This window comes from Numida meleagris, chromosome 9 (assembly GCF_002078875.1).
Source record: "Numida meleagris isolate 19003 breed g44 Domestic line chromosome 9, NumMel1.0, whole genome shotgun sequence".
Taxonomy (NCBI): domain Eukaryota; kingdom Metazoa; phylum Chordata; class Aves; order Galliformes; family Numididae; genus Numida; species Numida meleagris.
Genome location: NC_034417.1, coordinates 16,267,559 through 16,281,931, shown reverse-complemented (window position 1 = coordinate 16,281,931; position 14,373 = coordinate 16,267,559). Strand labels below are relative to the sequence as shown.

The 14,373-nt window shown below is 39.0% G+C and overlaps 1 long non-coding RNA gene across 1 annotated transcript; it reads left to right on the top strand.

The window, feature by feature from the left end:
• LOC110404040 lies at window positions 4,926-12,894 on the top strand. Its single transcript, XR_002442025.1, has 4 exons — window positions 4,926-5,053; window positions 6,042-6,252; window positions 12,048-12,126; window positions 12,640-12,894. It is a non-coding gene; the product is annotated as an uncharacterized LOC110404040 (long non-coding RNA).

Below are 14,373 nucleotides of genomic sequence, written 5' to 3'. Positions count from 1 at the left end.
TTTTTCATAAGAAAATCAGTCAAACCAACCTTTAAATACATGGTGGATTTCCCCCCTTGACAAAGCTACAGACTTGCTTCCTACTCTCTTCCTAGGACATGAAAATGGTACCCTGCAACTCCTCATTGTCTCCCTACAGACAGATTATATTCTCAGCTAGTAGAAAGAGGAAGCAACTCAGCAGAACCAATAAACAGAATTCCCTGTTTAAAAAGCACTGCCCTCAGATCAATATTTTTCTGGTGTTCCCCAGTACAGAAATTAGGGGTACTTATATTCACTGTCTATTCCTAGAAAATCAATTTGTTACCTAAAACTTGCAGACACTCAGTGTAACCAAGTGATTACTCGGGCATAGAAAGTCCTGAAGTTTAAATCTCAGCTGGATTGATTCTTACACTTGGTTGAGCAGTTGATAAAGTGGTCACCAGCAAAGCCTCTTTGTCTGTCCTGGGGAGTTTCAGGGCAGCATTGATAGATACCCAGACATTTCATGTTGATTGCCTCTGCCAAAAATAAAATCCAGCAAAACCTTAGTGTAGCGATCAACCTGCAGTAACACTGAGGTTGGAGCTATGTTTTTATGGTTTTCTAGGTCACGTGTTCTACACCTCCTTCCTAATGAGTCCCAGAGCATTTGGCAGAATGTGTACCCATGGGCTGAGTCCCCTTCCCCAGCTCAGGGATGGAACGTGTTGGCAATTCAGCTCAAGCAACACTTCAGTCTGGTTGTTAAAACAGGAAGTGAAGAACAGAGTTCTCCAATTGAAACTGCAAGGGGAATTTTAGTGCGGTAGAATTTAATTATCCCAGCTGGAGTAAGGCCAAGATCCAGGAGTTTATAATACCCTCTGCTCTTGCAAAAAAATGCCATAGGATCTTTAAGGATTGCTAGTGGTCAGTGGGCTTCACATCACATCTCAGAGATAGTTATTAATCAGGAGTGTGGATGTTTAAGTATTTAATAGCATAAATATATTTGGATGGCCTCTGGCTGCAGCCTTCAGGTTCAGGAAGGAATTAAACAGCTATGGAGGAGATATTGATCTTAATAAAAATGATCCCATTAAAGTCAACTGGCATGCAGTGGGTGAGTAATAGATGAAATGTACATTGAAGGTGATATTTCGGTATACTAAATCACTAGTCATCTTTGGTGACCATCAGCATCACATAGGTTGGAGGAAAGGAATAGAAAAGGTTAACAGCATCCTTTGGATAATAGGGTCGACTCCTGTGGAAATCTGTATGATGAATTTACCCTGATTTCTGTAAAAGTGGAAGCTACGTGCAAATGAATTGGGAAATGGGTGTAAGTGGCAGTATTACATTGTGTTAATTAGCCTGGCATTGATGAACTCTACAAAGCCTGGGAACTTCCACAGCAGGAAAGAGAGCACATCACAGAGAATCCCTTTCGTCACTACTGACTTGTGCCATGGGACATCAATTAAAAACCAGACCAGGCCACTTTTAATCGCTTTAATGAGAAATTAGTTTTTTTTTTTTTTTTTTTTTTTAAATCTCTGCTAAACTGTCTGTCTGCTTTTCTACAGTACATCTCATCATGAAGGTAGATGAGGTGCTAATTACTTGTCTTGGCTGCTTTTCTGAGCACAAGGTTTGTTATCCTGTACTGCGCCTATCGTCATAGGCTCTGATGTTTAGGATCAGTTGGCATTACTGTTCTACCAACTGCAAAAAAGAGTAGAAGGCCAGTGATCCTGTATGTCTTTTGTTAAAATGAAGAAAGACTTGCACAGTTCTCCCTGTTGGTACATCCCAGTACAATAGTACTTACACCATAACAGTATTATCTCAGGGAATATAAGTCTGCTACAGGATATTGCCACTTTAACCACCTGAACTGCCTTTTAGTTCCAGTTTCAACTCAGTGTCAAAAATATTACCCCGTTTAAGATTAATTTGTGACAAAATGTCATATTAATACAGCTATATTTCCCAGGGGATAAATATGGCCTTTTGAAGAGCAGCCATGGCAGAGTGCTATATAGGACTATAGAGAATTATCAACAGGCTTTTTCTTTAGCAAATGTCATGCTACCAGAAGAATGGTGCAGTTTGCAGGTAAGTGTAGTGTACGGACTGTTTTATTATGAGAGTGAGGTTATGATATTTTCTTCCTATTAATCCATATCTCATTTCTAATTATATTAGCACCTCTCAGTGACACCTGATTAAGAATCTGAAGAGGAAACTGTCAGTTACCTGTAAATCCATCAGCATTTTATCACATTTATTTTTGGCACCTTAGGTATTTTGGGAGGGTGATGTTTACCTTGAGGTTTGCACATCATTGGTGGAATTACTTCTGATTTACACCGAAGGGTGTGCAGTCACTGTTGAGCCCTGTGTAGTACTGAGGAGTTTGCTTCTAAGCAGCTAAATCTAGCACCAGTTCTAAGCAACTGTAATTCCAGTGAAACCAATAACAACTGCACCTGCATGTACTAGGGCTGACTTTGGAACAGTATATCAGGTATTCTCTTTGTACTGAAGTAGAATACACTTTGTATTTCATTGCACCTTCGGTACCTGTGGTATGCCTTGGATGTGTCTGAGCTATTGAAAACAAACTTCTTAACAGCCCTCAGATGTAAAGAAAGGGAAGATGAAAAAAAGTCCTAAAACGAATCTCTTGCCTCACAGCATTCCACCAAGATGACTCAGAAAGTGACAAGGGAACCAAACTGCAAATTAGGCTCTAGTGTTTGTGGAAGACATTTGCCACCAGTAAAAATGAGTTATTGAAACAGTAAAGCTGAGGACTTCAGAGAAACTTTGATTGACAACAATAATTACAGCTATTCTTGTCCCTGTAAGAAATACAGCACAGCTAAGCGTAATAAATGTATGAAAATGATATTCTAAATCTGAGCAGAAGCAGATATAAGTCCAAACAGTTTGTGTCTTCTGTACAAATGTCTGTGCATTTTTATGTCTTAAAAGTAGCAGTAGCTACCAGGCAGGTGTGTAAATGTGCACTACAGCGATTAGCCAGCTAACCACTGAATGTATTCTAAATAAGCCTCTGTGAATACAGGCTGTCTTGCATCAGCAGTGTTCAATCCAGTGAAAGAGCTGGGGATCAGCACCCAAGCCAGGCTGTGTAGCAGCAAGGTCATCCTGCAGGTTCTGCAAAGCAGATGCAGTTCATGGGACACTTCTCTTGACCTCTGCTTCTGCCTCCAAAGGAGATGCCTAATGAATGTTTGAGCCACCTTCGGGCACTTCCAACGTGGTCACATGATTTCTATCTGAGGATAACCCTATGTTTGGAGCCTGAACTTCTGCAATATTCCTTATAGGCAAAGAGGGGATAGAGGTAAAGAGCACCGTCTTATGTATCCACAAGCAGCTTTTAGCCTCAGGTGGGGAACTGCTGCAAAGACCTAGAGCTATAAACTCTTCTTTGTGGCTAACCAGCCCTCTCACACCTGACATGTATGTATTACCAAATATTAGACTCTTCTCTGGACTGTGCCTTAGTACAGGTTGGATACAAAAGGTTCAGGAATACTTCAGTCTCTGCTTCTCATTCTAAAGCGTCTGGATTTTCTAATGCTGTGGAAATCTAACATGTGAGAATATAAAACAAATGTTTTGTAGCCACTATCTTTTGTTTTTGTCTCTGTGATGTCTGCCTCGTATTTCCTTCTCCTGCTGTTACAATCATGCTTGTTCCTGAAAGATCTTGCATCCCTCCCAGCCCTCTGACATAGTGAAAGCAGGCTTACAGCTGCACTTTGTGAGCAGGCAGCTCCAATTGCTCCACCAGATGTGTATGCTGTGAGATCACTTTCCTTCTTCCCACTCCTGGTCTGAGATCTGGATTCACTTAATGACACCAGGCAAAGTTTGGAAGAAGGCAGCACTATAGCTGTCTCTTTCAAGCTCACAACAGTGCAAAGAAAGTGACTGTAGACTGTTGGTTGATTTTACTGAATTCAGTAGATCACGTTGCTGGGAATTATTTAGTAGGATTCACATTCACAAGAAAAGGAGAAGTATGAAGTTACTCAATCCACAAGTGCTGCGAAGGAGTTAAATTGGGGGGGACGGGGGGGGGAGAAAAAAAAATAGGAAAAAAAATTCCTTAATGCTGAAGAAAGATTATGCTGGCTTACTTATCAGGTTCATGCTGAGCCCAGTCGTAATTGGAATGTACCCTTTGTAAAGTTTATTGGGTCCTGGGGCAGCTTGTTACTGAACCGGTCAATTAATCTATTTTTTTTTTAATGAGTTAGGGGATTTCCTTTTGTGGAAAATCACCAGGAAACCTGACCAAATGCCCACAGCTTGGGGAATGTGTGGCCTTAACATACAGAAAACCCTTCCTCCACAATTAGAAGAGGAAATAGACACCTCCCCTTACGGGCAGCACATTTGACCAATCCAGGGACAAAATAGATGGGATTTCACCACTGACTTAGAGGTTGTCCAGGGAAGATCACCATGAAACAAGATTACTTGAATGCAGCTTGGTGTTGAAGGAAATAAAACTGTTGAGTCTCCCTGCTGAGAGACAAATGATTTCCTTTTAAAAACCTGTTTGTTCCATGCTGTAACTCCCAATGTAGCAATAATTAATGATATCAGAAGGTTACGAAAGACATTCTGTTATGCTTGCTCTGTTCTAGGCATGAAATTGGATTAACATGAAGATAAACTTCGACTTAAAATCTGTTGAGGAAATCAGTAATTATGTCAAAATTCACAAATACTAATCTTTTTAAGTGTGTCAGGATACTGTTCCTTTATCAGCAAAACATTCTGCCTTGTCAGAATTCTGTTGAAATGTTAATTTCATTAAATACTTGGATTTCCAGTAACAGAATATTGTAAAGATGCAGCTTATTGAATAAAGGAAAACAATCTCATCTCCAGAAACATGGTTATTTCTGTTCCAGTGGCATCCAGCCAGTACCCTCTCATGAGGAAGAATCAATTTGCAAGGTATTGAATAAACCCTTGGGCTCTGCCTTGGAGAGGTGACCACCCATGAAACCAACTGACATGAAAGCACCGCAAGGTATGACAGTGAATTAATAGTGTACCTTTGCTACAAATGAGCACATGGAAACACTATTGGCTCTAGGGGCAAGCGGCAGGGCAGTTATAAAGACTGAAATTAAGTTAGGTAAAGGATCACTGGGTAATTGGGAAGGGAAGGGACGCATTATCTTCTCAAACATTTAACGAGTTCGGTGCTGACCTTGATTCTATGGTAGCTAGTTTTAATCTGGTTGTTATTATAAAAATAAAGAGGTGGAACACTTGTGTGAATATGTGTGCAGTGGGACGGCTGGCAATGAAGTTTGCTCAGTTGTAGCTTTGTTGCTTCTGATTCTCATGAGATGAAAACTCAGCAGGGTATGCCTGAATAAGTTGCAGTCATACCTTCCCATTGCAATTTAGCTATACCCTAAGGGGACACGTTAGCTTTGAGTGCCCATTTAATTAAGTAGCCTGGTAGTACAATCGTAGTAGTAGAAAAAATAACCTTCAGTGATAGATTCCCTTCACTGAGGGGGCATCATCCAAAAGGCTGGCAAGTATCTTAGCAAAATGTTAGTTTGCTTTTGTGCTGGCAAAAAGAGAAGGTGCTTGCAGCAGCAAGCGGGTATCAAGTGAGAAGGGCAAGTTTTCCAGTTGCTGAATGTCAGGAAAACCTAAGGTGAATACTAACGGATAAATTCAGTGTTTTCCTGGGCATATCTTGAAGCAGATGTACCACTATTCAAAAAATCTGGAATTTTGTGTTCTTAGGTAGAAAAAACATTATAATAAGGAAATATTTTTAAAAATAATGACTATTTTTGATGTGTTCTCATAAATTAAAATATTTTAATGTATATGCTGCGCATGTCCAGACTTTTCTTAAAAGCGTGGTGAAAAAGAGCAGTCAGCCTCCGTAAATATTTATTATTGACAGCAAATGTTTTCTCAGTACTTCAAAATTTCTTATTCTGCTTTTTGAAAATGGTCATCGAATCTTGTGTATTTTTTCTCTCTTCTAGATAAGCTATCATCTTAATAAATCTGAAGAGGGAGGGTACAAAAGCAGAGAGTGGCCATGGAAGTATTTCCAATGTGGCTATGGGGACAGACAGCTCCCATTCATCAGGACTGTTCTTTGCATTGGTCTGACCTGACTTACTGGCTGAATGCGGCTACTGCATTTCTTGTCCTGTGGTGTTAAACTCAGTGCTATGCCATGTGATCTTACTGGTAAGTTGGGGATTTCTGCACTGTGCCCTGTGTAGATGTGTCTTAAGTGTGACTGGAAGGAAAATTAAGCTTAACCTCTGGTGATAATCACAAAACATTCCGTGCTGCTGTTGACCTTAGTGAGAGCTACAAAGTCTTTGCGTGGAGGAGATAATTAAATCTCTAATGTTTATAAATTATCCAAGCAGTTTTATAGAGAAAGTTTTCTATGATGAGAATTTCTATGAGATTGTCTCATTATTTTTCATTTTGTTATGATCTATTTCTCTTTACCAATTTCTTTTTCACTTTTTCCTATGTCCCAAACTCTTTTCTTTATCATAGGCTGCTCACATGGACTTAGCCATAAAATCATCTCTCTGTGAAAGAAACATCCTTCTATTTATTGTGTCCATTTTTTTTATGATGACTTTTACTTTGAATTTATTTAACAATACTGTACTTCTTTCCTTTCACTACATTGTAACTGCTCCTTCCTGTGTCATTTGGAACTGGCCAAAGTTGGCAAATCTCAAATTTCTTTTTCCTTTTTGAATTGTGCAGATTCTTTCTCCTTCAGTGATAATGGGCATTGTGTTCCCTTAGAAATATTTTTGGGGGCCTATTATTTCTCAGCCACTTCAGTTGGCAAACTGAAGGCTTGGAAACAAATTAGCTTGGATGGCAGCCCAAGCTGTCAAAATGAGCCTTCCATTCATTACTGAATCATCCACCTCCTGCATTTAGATCTTCAGTCCCACTTTTCCAGTAAGCTTCTCAGTTGAGTTATTGGAATTCTTTTTTTCTGTCACTTTTGAACTCGCTACTCCAGTCTACTTCACTTTCGACCACACAGCAAAGCTACTTCCCCATTATCTGGAAGTAATGAACTAATAAATGCTGGTATAGAGGGCACAGCTGGGCATTATTTTTGGTAGAAGACATTAAAATTATATTTTCCTCATATATTATTTCTCTGTGAGTTACTGGAGTCTGAGGCCTTGATCACTTTGTCAGGCAAGAAATTCCATGTAGGAAAACTGATTCCTACCTTGGTATCATTAAAATCATATTATTAGTCTTGCTCTGAAAAGTTCTGGGGATGAGGTAGGAAGGTCTTGTATTCTTTACGTATTTAAGCCCCTTAATTCTCTTCCACTTCTTTCTTTTTTCTTTTCTTTTTTTCTTTTTTCTTTTTTTGGTGTGTGTGCATTTTGGATTTTTCCCCCTTTGTAAACAAATATTTTTTAAGAAGAATAAATATATCAGGAGTATATTGTAGCATCTTTTTCTCTCTTCTCACTTAGTGTCAGTGGGGATGCTGCTTGTTGAAGGGATTTCAGAATGAAATGTTTTTGTTTCAGACATGAAATTTTTTTCCACTGTTCTTGCCAACTTTTTCATACCATTATTTCAAGCAGTATTTTTAAGGAATCTCTTTTTTTTTAAGTTTTAAAATTCTGGTTGTTAGTGAAAGGTAATTAAAACAAGTTAACAAATTTGAAGATTCCAGTGCTATCTGGAAATAATGCTGAACTGTGTTGGGGAATTCATAGAGGATATATATATATATATGTATATGTCCCCTGTGTATATAGTGTATATATAGGGATAGCACCCTTAAACTGGGTTGAAACCATGAAGTTTTTCAAGGATGTCCACAAGTCTCTTATTACCAATAACCATAGAGCTGTTCACAGATGTGACCTCCAACAGGTGCAACACCAAGGCAGCAAGAGCTTTATTATTCTGCAGTCAGGTAGAAATCAATTAACCATCAAATTGATAGGGAAAAGGAAAGCACGCCATGACACACATTTTTTTCTGTGATGCATTTTTTAAGCTGGGGTCATATTTCTAAGACATTTTCCATGATGCTCCTATTAAGATGGGCAGGCATGAGCTATGAGTTAACAAGGAAAATTTGGTTGCTCTTACATTTACAGTTATGAGACATCATCTCTCCTGTTTAAACAACTTATTTTGAGTTCTGGCACAATTATAATTCTGTTACAAAATGAGAAAAAAAATAACTGGAAATGTTTTTAAGGTTGTTCTTCTAAGCAAGGTAATACTATTTACCTTTTTGACATGCAAGGATATTGCTTCCCAAATTAAATATGCATTTATCATAAATACATTGTAGTGATTATTACAATTCAGAGGCTAATGGTTTTCTCTGGCTTTCTTGTTATGCAGTTCTTGTGTTTTCACACTTATGGTGGTGAATTAACTCCCCATAGATAATATGGCTTCCCTTTTTGCAGATGTCAAGACTCTTAATCAGAATTTAAATAGCCTCAATTACATTTACTTTAATTCACTTTGAAAGTGAAGTAAGTTAAATTGAATTAGGGCAACTTTAATTCTGAATACAGATGTCCACACAGATACTCAATGTCTTTTAGTTATTCTGTTCTAAAAATTAATTCAGATTCTCTTTGCAAGTGCTCTCCGAAGTACAGGTATCTGTGAATGATGAAGATAAGGAATTGGTGGGATAGGCAATTCTGGGTGGTATGAAAGAAGTGTTTGAGAACATTTAGGTATAAATGGTTTAGTCTACACAAAGATTCTTGATCTGAGCTTAAGACACTGTGCTTAGCTGGTGTGTGCTGATCAGAAAGTGAAAGAGAAGTAAACCTGGGATGAATGCAATTCCATAGCACACAAGAAACATATTTGGCCCCAGTGCACAAAACTCTGGATCTTATTGTGATTTCTTAGAATGAAGTCTTTTCAGATAGAAACTGCCTCATGTCTGGTTTTGAAAAAGTGGTCAGCTCTGTGACCTGCAACTATGATTAAGGTGGTTGGAAACAGGCACACGAAGAGAGACGTGCTGAATGAAACTGAAAATGCATGTATCCCTTTGTCTGTTGTCAGTGGTGGCCAACAACAGAACTTCTACAGAGGATAAAACTAGGGCACTAATTCACTGGTGCATTCCCCTGGCAAAAGTGAGCAGAAGCTTAGAATTTCCTGAGCCAGAAATGGAGATTTTGGGTGACTATTAGTTGTTCATTGTGGATTTTTTTTCCATCTATTTTTGAGCACTTTACTAAAACTGAACTGTTTACAATTTTCTTTGTGATTTGTATCCTATCAATTACCTGTCCACCTCTTTACACGTGCAGATAGTGATAGGATAAGGGGGAATGGTTTTAAACTAAAAGAGAGGAGATTTAAGTTACACGTTAGGAAGAAATTCTTTACTCAGAGGATAGTGAGGCACTGACACAGGCTGCCCAGAGAAATTGTGGATGGCTCATCCCGCCTGGAGGCATTCAAAGCCAGGTTGAATGGACCCTGGGCAGCCTGATCAGGTAGTTGGCAACCAGCCCATGACAGGGAGTTTGGATCTTCAAGGTCCGTTCCAACACAAACCATTCTGTGGTTCTATGATGTTTTGTGTATGGAATGCTGTGATGCTCTTAGCCCCACAGGTACGTGGCTTGTATGACCATTTCCTGTATCTGGGTTGGATTCTCAAATGGCACTGAATCACCATCAGTAGGCAGTTGTGTTAACTAACATGTTTGTTCTTGCAACCTGCATATGAGTTTGTTACCAGTGACTACCTTCCGAAAGTCTGTTTTGTAGCTCCTTGTTGTGCAGTAGGCCCTGTACAAACTTTTCATCATAAAACAACTTTACTTGGAAGAGCTTACAGCATAAACAGACAAAAGAGAAATGACCGGCCTGCAGACAGAGAACAAAGGGGAAAAGACAGTGTTAGGAATGATTAGGTAAGGTGTAGACAACAAAACAAAAAATGGCCTTATGCATCTTGCAAACATGATCCACCCATGTCTTGAACAAGAGTGCAATTGTTTTGAAAGGCATATTTCTAAAGATAGAAATACAGAAGGTACAGAGAAGGGCAACAAGGATGAGTAGAGTTATTAAATGACTTTCGCTGGAGAGGTTAAATAAAATAGATCAGTTCAGCTTGGAAGAGAGACAAGTAATACAGGTGTGTGTGAAGTTAGAAATGGTATGGGAAAAGTGAATTGGAAATGACTATCCCCTTGTAACACAAGACTAAGAGGTCAGTGAAGGGAATTTTCAGGCAGCTACTTTAGTACACAACATCTAGAAGTGCTTTTTCACAGAGTGCATAATTCAGTTGTGGAACTTATTGCTGACAGATATAGATTCGAGAAGCAATTAGACAAATTCGTGGAAAATGGGTCCAGCAGGGGCTATTAAACACACTGATGCAGATGCAACCTCTGGCTCAGGAAATCCCTAAATGGCAGATTGCCAGAAGCTGGAAGTGGAAGAAGCATCACAGTAGGCCTGACATGCTTTTCTTTTTCTGAGTGACCACTCTGGGTTTTCCAGCGTTAGTTTCAAGCCTAGATGGAAGATTGTCTCTCTTAGGCTTCTATTTATCCTTTGGCATTGCTCATATTCCATGTCTTATTTCATTGAATTCCCTCTTTCTACAGAGCTGTATTATATTGTGTGAGTTTGATGTCTGACAATAGTTGAATTGTACAGTACGAAGTATCAGCCTGCTCTCATGTCAGTACAGTAATGCACAAACCACCATAATTAACCCTGTGGCAGACCACACAGGCTTTCCATCCCATCCCTGCCCAAATGGCTGAATGGGAAGGATTAGCATTTCAGCACTTCCAGAAAGTTACACAATCAAGGGTCTGGCAGAAAAAGGGAGAGAATTAATTCCAAAGTATTTACCAGTAGAATTTCATACCTTTAAACCACTTTCAGATTAACAGTGACTGATGAGACTACATCCAACATGCTTTGCCACTTTATGAACAAAAATGCTGAACTTCTAGACAAGACTTTGCCCCTCATAATTTCCAGATGTAGAAACCTGTGGAGTACACTGAATCATCTGTACATGTTGAATTCAGCCAGAGAGATCAGTTTGCTGGAATAATGTCCCTGAGCAGCAGAGAATGCCCACTGCCCTGACACTAACTTCTTGGGCAACATCAAGCAAATTCTCGGCCCTTCCAGCAAACTGATTTCTGAGGATGGATATGCAGGGAGTTGCAGTAGGGCCACAGCTTCATCCTTTTGTCTGCCATTTTCTTTCTCATGGATTAGGCTTTTTTTGTTGTTGTTGTTTTAATTAAGAAAAACAACTATATCGAGGATAAATAAAAGTGAAATACATGCCATATGCACAAGTCTATTCCTCAGGGAGGCAGTGGCCACCCCACTACATCTATGCCTGTATGCACTGGCCTGCTTTTACCTCTGAATGCTATCAGCATCTGCCTCTTTGTCATCTAAATGTGGTTGCTCTTTCATCTGAGCTCTATGGCTTTTTCCTTAGTGCTAAGGAAAAATGAAAAGCTTTTCTGTAACTATATAAGTGCCTGAATCAATCAATAAATATGGTTTTAGATGACTGTTTGGTGATACTCAGGTGGGCAGGATGTGAACTAGGCAGAAAAACAGAAACCTTGAGGGATGCAGGTCTGTTCCCCCAGGAGGTGGCTCAGGCTGCATTTTTTCCTGTACCTTTAGCTTCTATAGTGGAAATAAACACCTACATTCCTTTAAAGAGCTGAACTTCTATTAATTTAATAGGAGATGTAAGTGCATATATGAGGCTGCTGCTTCAATCTTGTTAATAACTTACTATTTTTCAGCTAATCTTCCTATTTTTCAGGTTATAAAATAGTGATTGTGAGAATCAATGGGTTAGCAGCAGAACTATATAAAGAGCCCAGAACCATCAGCTTTGAGGAATGAGTGTGCAGTTTCTTTTCAAGCTTGTTGATTTGAAATATAATATTTAGCAATAACCAGGCAATCTTAATGTCTTACAGGACACTGAACTACATGAAAGCAATCCGTAGTGGATTCTGCCCAGTTCAAGTAAATTCACCTGCTGTATTGTTTACAGGAGTGAGTATTTTCTGTCCTTACATGAACTTGTCAGATTCCAGAGGGAGATACAGAGAAAAGAGAGGGAGGAACAAGCTATCAGCTACAGGCTCTTTTGCAGTGTATGAGAGAAAAGTAGCAGATTATGTGCAGTGCATGTAGAGAAGTGAAAGTGCCTGCTAGATAAATTATTAAGGCCAAAAAGACATTGCTTTCCCAGTCTTTGAAGAAGGTGCTTGGGTAAGGAGACATGAGAAAAGAGCTGGGTTCTCGCGGGCTCAGTGACACACTCAAGGGAGGAGGCACAGATCACAGTGTGAGACAGGGGTGATTCACAGAAGGCTACCTACAAAAGAGTTATCAGGTCTGACGCTCTGTTTGCAATGGTTCAGCACGTTAGCACACTGCAATAATAATTATTATTTATTTGGAGCCTATCCATCAATCAGTGCCTCAGGTGCCTCTTGTGATTAGAATATAAAACAGATTGGGTTGCTGCGTGCAGTAAAAAGATTTTTAATCTGTTTCTTTCAGAGGTGCTATGTGACATGGAAGTCATTCAAAGGTTAGGTGCGAGAGAGTTCCTGGAAGCTGAGGTTGTAGGAGTAACATATACAAACAGTATATTCCTCCAAATACTACCAGTTTGAGGGTTGTACCTGTGCTTGTCAAGATGGAATAGCATGAAAAGAGTTTGAAGATTGGAAGCATATCTTAGTGCCTATCCATTAAATTCCTGAGACGTGAGAACCAACTTTTTAAACTCTACTTTTATGAACATCAAGTCTGTGACAGGTCAGTGTTTAGTCTATTATCTTATCAGCTAGTGGCTGCATATTCATTGGAGAGAGATGAGCTGTCCATTATATGTATTTTGTACTTTTATGATGAAAGATAATTTGTGTAAAAGCATCTAGAGCATGGGCATTTTGGGATGCTTTTAACATATCAAAAGAATCTGATCTGTATCTATCTTTTTCCTCTAGCCAAATTATTCACTAGGAATACTGATTCTTTTCTTTCCTTTCCATTCTCTCTCCATACTGTATTAAACACAACATTGTATTTTTTGCATAAGGGGAGCAGGACAGGGAGTAGAAGTAAAGACACAAATGAAAGAAATAGAAATAAGAGCCTCTTAGTTTTTTTTTTTAAATTGTATTTAAATTTTTCTTGCATTAAAAGAAAACAAAGAATTTTCTTCCTGCTATACATTTTTCCCCTGATGTTCCTTCATACTTGTCAGATTGGGAAAATTTAAAGCAGCAAAATCTGGAAAAGAAAAACTACTTTGTTATTAGGCTTATTTTGAGTGTATTAACCTCAGTATGTGTCTCCAGTTATCCTACAGAGAGAATGCTTCTCTAGCTTCCAGATGGGAAGCTTGGAGGCAACATTAAGTAGTCAAGTGTTCTGAGTTTTGTGGTTGCGAACCTCATTTTCCTAGAGATGCTGTGGTGAAGCCAGATATACCATAATACATTCTTTGACTAGAAAAAAAAAATATTATTTGACTGGGAAGCTGTCTTCCACCTTTCCTTCTATTCCATATATGCAGTGGTTGTACACTGCATACCATTGGCACTGTTGCTGTGGAGTTGTAGCACACTGGTCTACTCACTTTTGCAAGCATGTCAAACTTGCAGCTGCTTTCTGTTTGCAAAGCTTCCACTCCCTGCAATATATATATGTAAAAAAACACCCGGAGAAGACATCCTAAATTTCATAGACCTATTTTGAAGGAAGTCATGGAAACCCAGGGCTCTGAACACCAGAGAATAAAACCAAGAAAAATGCTTATTGTGTTTAATTTCATATAATTTACAGAGTGTATACAACATGTATAATATATTGTTTAGAAACAAACAAGTGACTTGCTCCCATCAACCATAAGAATGGCTGATATATGGATTTATGTTGCAAGGGAATTCATAGCTATGAGCTTGAAGTGTTTGATTGTGGTCAGGGTCTTTTCTTTGTGTTTTAAGAAAATGTTTCATGCTCCTGTAGCACCTTTCACTTCCAAGGGCTTGCTCCTGATCTATCAAGATGAGGAGTAACTAGTTGATTTAGGTCAGAGATTTATGGCAGTATAAATCCATGGTGAGATCAGTAGATGCCTCACATAGCTGAGTTTCCCCAACAAGCTTCAGCAGCAGTCAGGCAAACAAAATAGTTTCAGTGGGAGAAAAGAACCTCTTCTTCTTTGGATCCTTCCTTCTCTCCTTTTGTTTCCCCTTTCCCTCTGATTTGTGTTGACAGTTACAG